This window comes from Anguilla rostrata, chromosome 2 (assembly GCF_018555375.3).
Source record: "Anguilla rostrata isolate EN2019 chromosome 2, ASM1855537v3, whole genome shotgun sequence".
NCBI lineage: Eukaryota > Metazoa > Chordata > Actinopteri > Anguilliformes > Anguillidae > Anguilla > Anguilla rostrata.
In genome coordinates this window covers 24883012-24898320 of record NC_057934.1, presented here as the reverse complement: position 1 = coordinate 24898320, position 15309 = coordinate 24883012, and the positions used below count along the sequence as shown (strand labels likewise).

The 15309-nt window shown below is 44.7% G+C and overlaps 1 protein-coding gene across 1 annotated transcript in view; it reads left to right on the top strand.

The window, feature by feature from the left end:
- The window catches only part of myo1d (myosin 1D), a 95985-nt gene that overhangs the window by 72391 nt on the left and 8285 nt on the right, over positions 1–15309 (top strand). The window lies entirely within an intron of this gene.

Sequence of the window (15309 nt, the reverse complement as noted above, 5' to 3'; positions counted from 1 at the left end):
TGGCTCGGTCTGGAATGGATCCCGCCAATATGACACCTGCTTCTCTGTTGGGGTGGGCATTAAACAAAGACATTGCTGGGGAGTCCCATTCATGTACCCTTGTATGTATACTTGTATACTTTCCTAGGGTGGCCCTCAAGGGCAATCTCTCTTCAAAGGTGGAAGCTCAAACATTAAGGAAACCATGCTCCAAATCCAGAAACGATGCAGATTTCAAAGCTAAGCTAAACCAAAAGCAACAGCAGAAACATACTGCAAGAGAGGGAACATACTGCTGTATAGCGAAGCAAAGGTTGAAAGGAAATGTGCTGCTAGTTCAGAAACAATGCAAATTCAAAAAAAGCATACAAAAATGAAAACAAATGCAGAAGAGGAATATAGCTGCAAATCCAGTTCATACAACGGAAGTGCTCCATTCCACTAGGGGGAGTCACACAATGGAATGTACTCTTGTACAGAGAGGAACACGACTTGTGACATGGCAGCGGCAAGAAACATGCATGGATGTCCGAAGAGGGCAATAAATGCCAAAAGTGAACAAAGTTGTTTTTAAAAGTTCTTAAACATGGTTACAAGGAAATCATTATGCAAGGAGCAAACGAGTAAAAAGTTTGTATGTATTGAAAACGTATACTCTCAGGGTATTGGTTAAAACAAAGTTCCTCAAAAATTAGTCTCTGCCAAATGTAGTCTAAATTATTTGGGCCTTAATGGTTACAGCATGTGATATACGTGCATTTAACCAACCACTGAGGAACAGAGAGGTATTATATTTCTTCAGTAAGATCGCAGGTAATCTACCCCTGCAGTTGCAGAAATCTGAAAGGCAAATAGTTATTCTTGGACCAGTGTACTCTCATGGTTCGATGGTAAGAGGAACTACTTATCTTTTATGTATATTCTGATTAGCCATATCAAACATGCTTTTGAGTTATCAGGAAAATGGGTAAATGACCCTTCAGAAGAATGTTAGCTTCCGCTAGTGCTCGGCTGCTGTCTTAAATGCCAATGCTGTTTGCGTTTTCTGCGGTGTAAGATCACTTTCTGATGTATACCGTCACTCCGCAATCTTCATTTTCCAAAGCCCGCCCATAGGTTATTATAGGCAGGCCTTAGAAATCAGTGAATGAGGAACATAGCAGTTCCTCATTTAACCATTCAGTTTAATGTTCTTAGAAATTTCACATTGTACTATCGATTTTGCTATACATATGAATACATAAGACTCCTGATTCCAATGTGGAACCTGCTAAAGGTTAATACAGTATAATAATATATTATCATCTAGCTCATTAGAACTTCTCTGTATAGGCATGCAGTCCACTTTGCATGTTTTTGCTACCTTTTCAAAAGGCGGTGCTATGTTCCTGTACACAACAGAGGGACCTTGTGCTTACATTGTCAGAGTGCACCCATTGCCTCAGATTTTGCTGTAGAGTGGCTATAAAATGTGCTGTAGCAGAGAGAAATTATTATAATGATGCAATCAGAACTGAAGTGTCTGTGTATTAACAGAAGCGAACAGAAGAGTGGTACTGAGCAGAACGAGTGGTATGAATAGGGCGACAGTGGTACAGGTCGAAAGAATGATAATGAAGCAATAAATATATAAACAGAAATTGGAACATGAAGAATAAAGCAAATGAAAAGCCTTGTTAAATGACCTATAATTCAGATTCTTCAGGGTCACAAAGAACAAATATAAACCTGTATGCACTGTCAAAGCTCGTGCTCTGGCTCAGAATGGAGCAGTATTTTTTTTTAGCCATGCTTCAGGTATTTGAAGGCCAAAACTGAATTGTAGCTATTTTTATTATTCATTTCATAAATACCTGCAGTAAGGGTTTTATAGAGACGTAACATTTTAGACAGTTCCAAATATCTGTCAGGATATTGTAACAAAAGAATCCTCTGAAATCTAGGCACCTTTCTTTGTACGAACAAAGAGTTCTCCTCAGAGCCACTTTCATGTTTATCCTTTGACAAGGTTTTCTCCTTCACTACAGAACATGCATCACTCACATAAAACCCGGCTTACACAACCCACCAGTGATTCACTGAAGGAGACTCACAGCTCATGTCTTTATCCTTATGTATGACAGCATTTGTGGAGCTGGAGAAGGACACAGTGTTTTTCAAGGCTGCCGCCTACCAAACATAATTTTGTTAGCGTTGGACATTTTGTAGCAGCTTACTGATCTATCTGAATAAAACAATAACCATTATTCTTCATAATGCATGTGGAACCAATATTTATAAGGTGGAGCCCACTATAATACCAAAATACATTTATTGGTGATAAATATAATGTTACATATAAATATAAGATTACATCATGTTATAAAAACAACTGTTTGTTTTTGTGACCTGTCTGATAATTGCTGAATGCCTTATTTGTATTAGCAGTATCATACTGTTCTTCAGACGGTTCAACCTATATCTCATTCTTATCCCTTTCTCTTTATTTATCCCTTCCTTTGCTTCAACCCACCCCACCCCCTTTGCCTCCCTCTCTCTCTCCCTCCCTGTCTCCCTCCCTCCCTGTCTTCCTCCCTACCCTGGAGATGAAATATTTAAGGAGCAGAGCTGGCTGCTTTGTGGGGCTGCTCTATATTTAGCTCCGAGCTGCCGCATTCGCATTCACTCCGTACAGGAGGCAGGAATCGAGGTGCCTTGGGGAGGGGCGAGGGGCGAGGGGGGGGGGTGCATCTGTTCCCCAACCACCCCAGCACCCGCCCATCTGCGCTACCTGCCCATTAACCACGTACTTAGATTACACACCCAGTGCCCCACCTTGCTTAAATCCATTAACTATGCCTGACCTGAGACAGTGCAATCCTCCACACCTGAGCCAATCACACCGCGCCCAGCAGCCCTGATTAACATCTTTTCATCCCCCGTGATTACATTTTCTTTGGCAGAAGCTTTTATCCAAAGCGAGATACAGTAAGTGCATACCGAAGGTCATTGCAGCAAATACAAAACACAGGTCAGATAAAGTACTATTCTCATAAAGTAGCAGCTGTCCATAGCTGTGAGCATGAAGTCTAGTTAACACAGTGAATCAAGGGTCACTCGACCTTCCACAGAAGCATGTTGCATCCTTTCTTGTTTATTTTTCCCCAAAGACAATGCAGTTCTTTCACTGATTGATGCTACCATGAGCCATTAGAAGACGTATTAAGCAAATAAGTTTACCATATGTAAAGGGGTTTTGTGATATTTCTGGGTCTATCATAAATGTCTGGATCCAGATGTCATTGTGCACCTTATGTTCCAACTACTTTGTCATGCCATTTTAGCTGAAAACCTGTATCTCCCTGTCGATCTCTGATTTTGATCTTAGCCTAATTTCCGCTAAATATGATTGGCATGTTGAGATTGTTGGCCTGTGAGATTTGCACAGCATGCCACATTACCTCATGCCATGCAAAGGCGTCTTATTATTGCATTGACTGACACATTTATTGCATTGACTAACACGTTTACGAACTGAACTGGTCTGCAATGGAATATCAGTTCCCCTATATTGACGTTGCAATGGCATTGTAGGCAATAGATGGTGGCTCATTGTCCTCTTCACAAAACACTCTCTTCTGTTCTCTCTCTCTTCCTTCTCTCTCAATCTCTTTCCCTCTCTCTTTACCCCGCTTCCCCCATCGAGTGACTCAGCTGAATAGTGCGCTGTGGCTCTGTATTGATTGTGCCTTGACCAGCCCATAGTCTGTGCCTACTCAGTCTTTAATCAAGTGCGTCCACCCCTTTCTGATTTTAGAACATGCAGGGCACTCGGGCGATTACAGATATCACTGATGAAAGATCTGGCTGTGGCACCTAAGAGTGTAGTCTGGTTATCGCCAAAAGTAAGGATAAATGTTGGTGACTGAGTAAATGGACGAGCCCACACAGCTCGACAGAAACAGATCCTCTGTTCCGCATGACTCCTGACAGGATGGCTAAACGATCCCAGGTGTCACTGATTATAGAATGCTCCTTGCGTTCATATAACCCTGATTTCCATGCAGCATTGCCGTGATTGGCCTGGTCCACAGTTTGGTGCGCGAGACAGCCGCAGGGTAAGGGTAAAGGGAATGTATCCCACAGTCTTATCAAGTGGCCTGAACTGACGGCACACAATGAGCCTCAGACGTTGCCTGCCTTTACGCTGTCGCAGTTGCTGCATTTAAGCAGCCCCTTATTAAATTACTTACACAGCTTGTTTTCTTTTACAAACATTTCCTGAAGCAATTCAGGTTAAGTACCTTAAGTGCTTCCCAGGGTACAATGGCAGCGCCCCCCAGGAATCAATCCTACAGCCTTACAGTTACAAGCCTACCCTACCCATTATGCTACACTGCTACCTCTTATCTCATGTTTATCAGTTCATCAGACTGAGAAATCCCATTCATTCATTCCTTTTCTTTTTTCTCTTCTGCTGTTGAAGTCTCTTTTCTGAATAGGGACGTGTGACTTAAATAGCGGAGGGAGAATAAATCCGAATAGTGAAATATTTATGCGAGTTGTCTCATTGTTTTTGTTCATTTTGTCTGCCTACCTGTCTATGTGCCTCCTATTGTACTAAGCCATCAGCATTGTGATATATATAAATATAAAATGTTTTACGCTGCTTAGGAAGTACAAGAGTCATGGGTTTAAATACCTAGACCCTCTTTGATTAATAGAATCTTTGTAATGCAAAGATAATGGGTTTGAATTTGAGGAAAACAAACCCCGACAGAAAGCTAGTCCATTGTGACTGGCTGGTGCTGTCTGTCTCCTCTCTCAAGGTCACTGTTTATGCTGAATTGGGGTTTTAGACTTGAAGAAGTCACGGTTAAAGCCCCTCTTCTCCTCCCCTCCCTCCCTTCCTCACAATTCCCCCTCTTTCTCTCTATCCCTCCCTCTCTGTTTCTTTCCAGTCCCTCCCTGTGCTTAGCTTAGCTGCCCTGTTTCTGTATCCTTCACTGCCTCTCTCTCACTCTCCCTCCTGCTCCTCTCACGTCCTCTCTCCCTTCCTGGCTGCTGCAGATGCAGTTCCCATAGCAACCATGTTTGTCTGATATTTAGTCCATTAATAACCCTTCAGGTTGAGAATACTAATGGCAGGTTCTCTCCCTGCGTGTATGTATGCGTGCATGTATGTGTGTGTGTAAGTGTGTTCGTGTGTGTGTGTGTGTGTGTGTGTGTGTGTGTGTGCTGCGCATGTGTGTTATGCTGTATGTATACCTGCTTCAATGCATGTGTTTGCACTTCCCCATCCAAAATACTCCCAGCATTCCATCTCATCCCCCCCATTAAATAAATCCATACCCTCTCTGTTTTTTTCTGTTTGAGGCATCTGATGACACCTTTGCTGCAGCTGTGATATATCAGCCAATTCTTTGCATTTCTTTAAAGCTTTAATGTTTTACTGTTTCTTTTCCTTTACCATTGTTCTGTGCAGTGAGTGAGCTTTGGGCCTCAGGTTTGTACCCCATGGTCCTGTGTTAGATGATGTAAGCACTTAATGTATGTGCATGACTGCTTCACAGTCCATTCATCCCCATGCATGTGTATGCATGTACAGGCACACCCACCCCCCTTCCTCGCCTGTCTGGGTGTATCTCTATCCTGTGAGCTGTTGTCTGTGGCTGCACCTGTCTCTCTCGGCTCTATATGTTGTAACGGGGCAGGGATCTGGGTAGATGGAGTGATGGAGAAGAGGGTGGGGTTTACTGTACGTATGTGGACTGGGATTAGCCTATTGACCTGACCTATTTTTCCTCTTTTGGAAAAAAAAAGAAACAACCTGACTCCCTATCAGAGAGGCGGGTGGCTTGTGAACAGTGGAATGTGTAACCTACTGTTATCTCCTACCCACAGTTACCTTCACACTCCTCCTACCCAAATTCACCTCTATACTCCTCATACCCAAATCCACCTCCATATTCCTCATACCCAAATTCACCTCCACACTCCTCCTACCCAAATTCACCTCCATACTCCTCATACCCAAATTCACCTCCATTCTCCTCATACCCAATTCACCTCCATACTCCTCATACCCAAATTCACCTCCATATCCTCCCAATACCCAAATTCATCCCTCCCTCATACTCCCTCATTCACCTCAATATCACCTTTACCATACTCCTCATCCCCAAATTCACCATCATACTCCTCAAACACAAATTCACCTCCATACTCCTCATACCCAAATTTTCACCTCCATACTCCTCATCCCAAAATTCACCTCCATACTCCTCATGCCAAAATTCACCATCATACTCCTCATACGCACATTCACCGCCTTATACTCACAATCCTCTCCATACACCTCATACCAAATTTGGAATGTCTGTTTAACTGAATTGTTGCAATTGCAGCCATGTTCATGCGTGGTATATACTGCTGACTCAGGATTATAGACATTTGTGGTTTTCCTCCAAAACACATGATGTCGCCAGCCTGCTTATTTTCACACCCCAGCTGATAGCTGATCTCACACTGAGCTGAGTCAGAGGAAGACCTTTCATATGCGACTTTGTCATACAGTCCATGGGCACCCGAGAAGGATCGCTAGAGAGCGATGAAATGTGAACCTTATGGAGCTATCAGTTGGCACTGGTGCAGTCTGGATTTGATTGGAGACTGTGGGGGAGCGATGGAATCAAGTCACAGTTTTGAAAGTCTTTTTCTTTGGGTTCTCGGTCAGGTCCCAGGAAACAATGGGCAAGTCTCTAGTCAAGTGCAAAATTGGTCATTTTGACTACAAGTCATCAAGTCTCAATTGTTTGTTTTTCTTTATAAAACCATTTCATATTTCCTTTAGAGTCATTTATGTTCCTCTTAGTTAAATTCATTGTGTGGTGTGCTTTCATGTAGTTATTTTTTTTTTCTCAGATTTTTTCCCCTAATTTCCAGTGCTATTCAATTCCCTGTGTACTTCTGCCTAAGCCGTGCTCAAACTCCGTAAGTTGTGATCAAACCGTGCCACCTCTTAGATGGGAGGCTGTCAGAATGTGCTCTTTGGTGTTATAAAATCAGACCTGTCCATGCCCACTTCCTGCATTTGTCTTAAGACAAGTCAGTTTCTTTCACCTCACATTGGCATATACAGTATATGAATGAAGAAACTGACAGGAGCAGGTGTTAAATCGTAAGGTAACAGGCTGTGTGCTGTGTCATATCTAAGTTGTTGTGCTATATATTACAGTAATGACAATAATATATTTTTATTATATGCTTATTTGAAAAATATATACATTTACACAGAAAATATGTACAGAATTTTTTTTAAACACTTGTACCAGAAGTAAAATCCCAGGAAACGAACCATCCTACATTTTTCTGGAACAACATTTCCTCCTCTCAAATGGAAGAAAATTAAAGCAGGAGGGATGTGAGCACAGAAATCTCCTGTACTTTACACAGCGGAGGGACCTTAGAAGTGTCTGTTTTAGGGGACATGTGTGGTGAGCCATGCACAACGAATGAAATGAAATGAAACAGCATCCTCCTCTCAAGAGCAGAAAGCCCTAAGTGCAGAGCAGTACTCTCAGTCTGGTGGCTGACCTGAGCGAAGCTCTGCCTCCAAGAACTGCACACTGATACAGCTGCAATCTTAACTGCACACTGATACAGCTGCAGTATAACTGCACACTGATACAGCTGCAATCTTAACTGCACCTTGACTCAGCTGCAGTATAACTGCACACTGATACAGCTGCAATCTTAACTGCACCGACTAGCTGCGATAGCACACTGTACAGCTGCAATCTTAACTGCACCCTGACTCAGCTGCATCTAACTGCACACTGATACAGCTGCAGTATAACTGCACACTGATACACTGCAATCTTAACTGCACCCCGACTCAGCTGCAGTCCAACTGCGCACTGATACAGCTGCAGTCTAACTGCTACACTGATACGCACCTGATCACTCATTAATGCACCCTGACTCAGCTGCAATCTTAACTGCACACTGATACAGCTGCAGTATAACTGCACACTGATACACCTGCAATCTTAACTGCACCCTGACTCAGCTGCAGTATAACTGCACACTGATACAGCTGCAGTATAACTGCACACTGATACAGCTGCAATCTTAACTGCACCCTGACTCAGCTGCAATCTTAACTGCACACTGATACAGCTGCAGTATAACTGCACACTGATACAGCTGCAATCTTAACTGCACCCTGACTCAGCTGCAGTCCAACTGCGCACTGATACAGCTGCAGTCTAACTGCACACTGATACAGCTGCAGTATAACTGCACACTGATACAGCTTCAGTATAACTGCACACTGATACAGCTGCAGTCTAACTGCACACTAACACAGCTGCAATCTTAATTGCACCATGACTCAGCTGCAATCTTAACTGCACCCTGACTCGGCTGCAGTCTAACTGCGCACTGATACAGCTGCACTCTGATACTGCTGCAGTCTAACTGCACACTGATACAGCTACAATCTTAACTGCGCATGGATACAGCTGCAATCTGATACACCTGCAGTCTAACTGCGCACACTGATACAGCTGCAGTATAACTGCACACTGATACAGCTTCAGTATAACTGCACACTGATACAGCTGCAGTCTAACTGCACACTGATACAGCTGCAATCTTAACTGCACCCTGACTCAGCTGCAATCTTAACTGCACACTGATACAGCTGCAGTATAACTGCACACTGATACAGCTGCAATCTTAACTGCACCCTGACTCAGCTGCAGTCCAACTGCGCACTGATACAGCTGCAGTCTAACTGCACACTGATACAGCTGCAGTATAACTGCACACTGATACACCTGCAATCTTAACTGCACCCTGACTCAGCTGCAATCTTAACTGCACACTGATACAGCTGCAGTATAACTGCACACTGATACAGCTGCAATCTTAACTGCACCCTGACTCAGCTGCAGTATAACTGCACACTGATACAGCTGCAGTATAACTGCACACTGATACACCTGCAATCTTAACTGCACCCTGACTCAGCTGCAATCTTAACTGCACACTGATACAGCTGCAGTATAACTGCACACTGATACAGCTGCAATCTTAACTGCACCCTGACTCAGCTGCAGTCCAACTGCGCACTGATACAGCTGCAGTCTAACTGCACACTGATACAGCTGCAGTATAACTGCACACTGATACAGCTTCAGTATAACTGCACACTGATACAGCTGCAGTCTAACTGCACACTAACACAGCTACAATCTTAATTGCACCATGACTCAGCTGCAATCTTAACTGCACCCTGACTCGGCTGCAGTCTAACTGCGCACTGATACAGCTGCAGTCTAACTGGCATCAGCGCACTGATACGCTGCAGTCTAACTGCACACTGATACAGCTACAATCTTAACTGCGCATGGATACAGCTGCAATCTGATACACCTGCAGTCTAACTGCGCACTGATACAGCTGCAATCTTAACTGCGCACTGATTCAGCTGCACTCTGATACACCTGCAGTCTAACTGTGCACTGATACAGCTGCACTCTGATACACCTGCAGTCTAACTGCGCACTGATACAGCTACAATCTTAACTGCGCACCGATACAGCTGCCCTCTGATACACCTGCAGTCTAACTGCGCACTTACAGAGCTGCACTCTGATACTTCTGCAGTCTAACTGCACACTTACACAGCTGCACTCTGATACACCTGCAGTCTAACTGCACACTGATACAGCTGCAATCTTAACTGCGCACTTACACAGCTGCACTCTGATACACCTACAGTCTAACTGCGCACTTACACAGCTGCACTCTGATACACCTGCAGTCTAACTGCACACTGATACAGCTGCAATCTTAACTGCGCACTTACACAGCTGCACTCTGATACACCTGCAGTCTAACTGCAGACTTTATACAGCTGCACTCTGATACTGCTGCAGTCTAACTGTGCACCGATACAGCTGCACTCTGATACTGCTGTAGTCTAACTGCACACTGATACAGCTGCAATCTTAACTGCGAACTGATACAGCTGCACTCTGATACACCTGCAGTCTGACTGCACACTGATACAGCTGCAATCTTAACTGCGCACCTATACAGCTGCACTCTGATACACCTGCAGTCTAACTGCGCACTGATACAGCTGCAGTCTAACTGCGCACTGATACACCTGCAGTCTAACTGCGCACTGATACAGCTGCAATCATAAGTGCACACTGATACAGCTGTAGTCTAACTGCACACTGATACACCTGCAGTCTAACTGCGCACTGATACAGCTGCAATCTTAACTGCGCACCTATATGGCTGCACTTTGATACTGCTGTAGTCTAACTGCACACTGATACACCTGCAGTCTAACTGCGCACTGATACAGCTGCAATGTTAACTGCGCACCTATACAGCTGCACTCTGATACACCTGCAGTCTAACTGCTCACTGATACAGCTGCAATCTATTACTGACAGTGCATCTAACTGCACTCTGATACAGCTGCAATCTAAGTGCACACTGATACAGCTGTAGTCTTAACTGGATCAGCCACGATAACTGCAGTCTAACTGTACACTACTACAGCACAGTTGAATGCACACTGATACACCTGCAGTCTAACTGTGACCTGACCAGCTGCAATCTTAACTGCACACTGAACACTGCATCTAACTGCAGCACTATACAGCTGCACTATGATACTGTAGCAGTCTAGCTACTGTGCACCGATACAGCTGCACTCTAACGCTGTAGTCTAACTGCACACTGATACAGCTGCAATCTTAACTGCGAACTGATACAGCTGCACTCTGATACACCTGCAGTCTGACTGCACACTGATACAGCTGCAATCTTAACTGCGCACCTATACAGCTGCACTTTGATACTGCTGTAGTCTAACTGCACACTGATACAGCTGCAATCTTAACTGCAAACTGATACAGCTGCACTCTGATACACCTGCAGTCTAACTGCGCACTGATACAGCTGCAATGTTAACTGCGCACCTATACAGCTGCACTCTGATACACCTGCAGTCTAACTGCTCACTGATACAGCTGCAATCCTAACTGTGCACTGATACAGCTGCAGTCCAACTGCGCACTGATACAGCTGCACTCTGATACACCTGCTGTCTAACTGCACACTGATACAGCTGCAATCTTAACTGCGCACCTATACAGCTGCACTTTGATACTGCTGCAGTCTAACTGCACACTGATACAGCTGCAATCTTAACTGCAACACATACAGCTGCACTTGATACTCTGTCAGTCTAACTGCACACTGATACAGCTGCAATTTTAACTGTGCACCTATACAGCTGCACTCTGATACACCTGCAGTCTAACTGCTCACTGATACAGCTGCAATCTTAACTGCACACTGATACAGCTGCAATCATAAGTGCACACTGATACAGCTGTAGTCTTAACTGTGCACCGATACGGCTGCAATCTAAATGTACACTTAACACAGCCGTAGTTGAATTGCACACTGATACACCTGCAGTCTTAACTGTGCCCTGACGCAGCTGCAATCTTAACTGCACACTGATACACCTGCAGTCTAACTGCAGACTTTATACAGCTGTAGCTTGTTCAGCACACACTGCTGGGCTAAAAACTTCTCAGGTCGCATTCTCAGCAGTCTGTGCCTTCTGCTGGGGTAAGTCTCCAGTAAGCTCAGGAAATGAGAAGTAACTCAACTCCTGACTGCCTCTCAAAGGATCAGCTGATATTAGAGCAAATTGCAGAAGGGCTTCAATTAGCAGAGCTACAAACCTATAACGGAAACCGCTGCAGTGCAATGAGACAGGCTTTTGGTTCTGTATGATGTATATGATGTTAACACAACAGACTGTATATAAGAAACCTGTCCGCACTAATGAAGTGTCTCGGGGGCACAATAGCGGTGACTTCAAACCCACAAAATGGCGCTTTCACATCAAAGGGGTCTTCCCTTCGACATGAAGCAGACATTCAGCCCCACCCACCCCACCTGCTTCAGTCCCATTTGGCTGCAGCCCCACCTACGTGATCGACCCGGGCCAGGCTGCGGGACAGAAAGGAAATGAGAGCCATGGCATCTCGCCCGCTGATTCGGCGCTGGTTTTTGGCAGCGCACCCCTCAGCTGCGGCGCTAGGCTCGCTCCCCCCCACCCCCCCCCCAGAATCAGTTTCACTGTAATCTGCGGGCTGTTGGGAGTGGGGGGGATTAAATACTTTCTTTGCCGCAACCGTACCCCCTCCTTTTTCATAAATGACCTACTTTGTAATCTCTTCCTTGAGAATTTAGCCCCCTGTATTTAAAAATCAGGAAAGGGGAGGCAAATGGAAGAAATCGGCTACGGATTCGCCTCTCACCCGCGGCTTAATAGAGATCGGATGCGGAGGCTTTCATCGGCTGTGCGTCGTTTTTCTTCTTTGTTTTTTTCGGGTTGTTTCTTTTTTTGGGTTGTTGTGGGGGCTAGGGAAGGAGGCTGCTGCACTAAAGTTTTTTTTTTGTTTGCTTGTTTGTTTTTTTGCAACCAATTTTATAAAGATGATTTCATTCTCACATTTCTGATGGTTATTTTTAGCTGGCAGCCTGCTGTTTAGCTGTATTCATTTGCATTACCCCATTTCTGTTACGTTGGTGGAACCGGACGCGCTGAGATTACAGTACCCGCTTACCTGAAACTGCTGGAGAGATGTTGTTAGCCCTGCGCCATGCTTCTAATGAGATGCATCTTTACATAAGTGTTGCTAATGATCTGCTGCGGGTAGGAGGTGCGATGTAGCGGCTTCAGCCCCCACATTCCGACGCAGGTGCGAGCGCCGTTAACCTGGGGGCCCAGGTGGAGGAGTTCTGCTCTTGGGCTCAGAGTCCACTGACTGCAGATGCTGTTGCTGATCCATGAGGCAAAGTGCATTGAGCATTCAAGAACAGTTTTGTAGAGGTAGCTGTTAATAAGATCAGTAGTTTCAGAGGAACGTGCTGCCCAAAGCCCATCTGTATGTTTTATTTGAGATTGTACAGGCTGGCGGGCTGTGTTTTAGTGTTCCTGTGTCTTCCCATTCTTTTTAGGTACACATTGATTTGACACTAGTCAGAAAATTGGGTCTGTGGTCTGACAGCGAACAATGAAACTAATTAAACGGGGGTTCATGTGTGCAAGAGGTGGACCAGAAGGTCTTTCTGAGGAGAGCAAAGAATTTAACCGAACCAACAGTTATCAGCTTATACTCAATTGTATTTGTGACATTTTGAGAACAAGAAATATGGGGAACTCTTTGGGCTATATGATTGTGGTAGAGAGGGCAGTGATCCCAAAACCCTGTAAGCTGAAACGCAGCTAATAAAAACCATTTGCTAAATTCTGTGCATTGCCCATTGCAGGGACATGCCTTCATTAGAATGGAGTATTTTAGGATTGAAAGCTCTTTGTGTGAGGATTGCCATAGGGATTTTTGTGTATGTGATGGAAGATATTCTGTGGATGATCTTGGTCCTCTCTCCTCCCTCTCAACCCTTCATTCCTCTGTGCAGGAGGACTGGGATATCTACACGTGCAAACTATTGATCATGAGAGGCTGGTCTTTTCACAGTGTTCAGGCACCCAGGATGTAGCATATGGCGCTGGTTTCGAGAAAGGAAGCGGGGAGTGAGATTCGGGGGGGTCTCCCTTTTTTCTTTTCTTTTTTAAGTATACCAGCACCAAACTGTTTCTTTTAACTCTGCAGGGCTGTAATTTCACATCAAGGGATTGGTATGGATTTGGGATTTGTTGGTCTCCTTAAGCTTTCCTCTGCCTCCTGAATGATTCTCAGTCCCGCTCGGAATCAGTGCGCGCATTGTTGGCTCTGGGCATCTGGCCCCATTGCTTTTAACCCTGGTCTCAGTGCACGCCTTGTGCCATTGCTGGTAGCAGGGCTGGACGTGGCGTTTGGAGGACTCATTCTAGAGCGAACATTAGACGTACAGTTGCAAATACAATGAGCTGCTTGATGGATTCTCTTCAACATTTAGCTTCCTTCCAAGAAACTCTACAATACATAGAGATCTTTTCCTGGTGTATATTTAGTGCACAGTGTCGGTCTGTCTATGATGTGACGTGACATTTCAAGGCCCCTCTTATTTGTTGATTGGTGGTTCAGAGACGGTAAATCATGGATAATTTGCCACATTAGCAATGCTCCCAGCACAGACATCCATCCCTCTGCTTGGCCTTACAGGGTCCTGGAAAGGTGGTTGTGTTTCTGCCCCTGTGCGCTCAGAGCACGGACATTCATTTTAAAAAGAGGTTACACACCAGGACTTGTTACCGAGTCTCCATAACTCAGTATTAGTTACGATACACACCGAGGCTTTACTTTTGATTCAAATGAGTTGGAGGTCCAGAGAAAGATGATGTCATGCACACCCAGGTTTGATACCAAGATATAGGTGTGGCCATCCGTCTACCTGCCAGTAACACTAAGCTCATTAGTAGAGAGAGAGAAGGCGAGATAGAGAGAGAATGAGAGGGAGAGAACATGGATTATAGGGCAGTGAGGATAGTTGCCTGGTGTGAAGGGCACACAAAGCCAGGGAAGAGAAACAGGAGAGAATTGATTTTCCAGTGAGAAACCTGATGCTGTGGCAGGACCAGGGCGGTGCCTGACCTGGAGAGACAGGTGTGGTGGGAGTAGGACAAGCTTGCCAATGCAATAAACCCACTTATGTCAGGGGCATGACAAAAACCCACCTCTACACCTGCCAATGTGAAAAGTGTAGTGTAATTATTGTCCACTTATCATCTGCATTTTGAACACATTTTTCATGAAGCCATACTGCAGGAAGAGCTGCGGTAAAATAGCTTACAAAATGTATCTCTGTACATATGTGATACAAATGAGACTATCCTGGAATCATCTCATACAATCAAAGCAAGGCATGGCTTTAAACTTCAGTGTATTTGAGTTGACTAAGGTGGTGTTTATGCCCCCAGTGCTAAACCACAGTCTAAATGTTCCTTCAACCACAACGCAGGAGAGAATTGGTAAATGTAGGGTTTGGTGGCCTGCCTTCCTTTTTTTGTGACTTGGAAATAAAGGTGAAATACATTGAGGGAGAGGGTGGGGTGAAGAGACAAGGGGTAGAGAGAGACCAGTAGCATAGGGGCAGTCAGTATTTACCGGTGTGTCTTAAAGGGCAGGGATTTCTGGGTAAAAATGGGGAGAGATTGCCACTGCCAGTCACTCCTAAGTGTGATAAGACCCATGTGGCTCACATCAGCAAATGGGATATATGGAGAGAGAGAGAGAAAGAGAGAGTAACAATGCAGCTTTGGAAAGGGAGGGAGAAACATGTATCGATGGAAGCGTC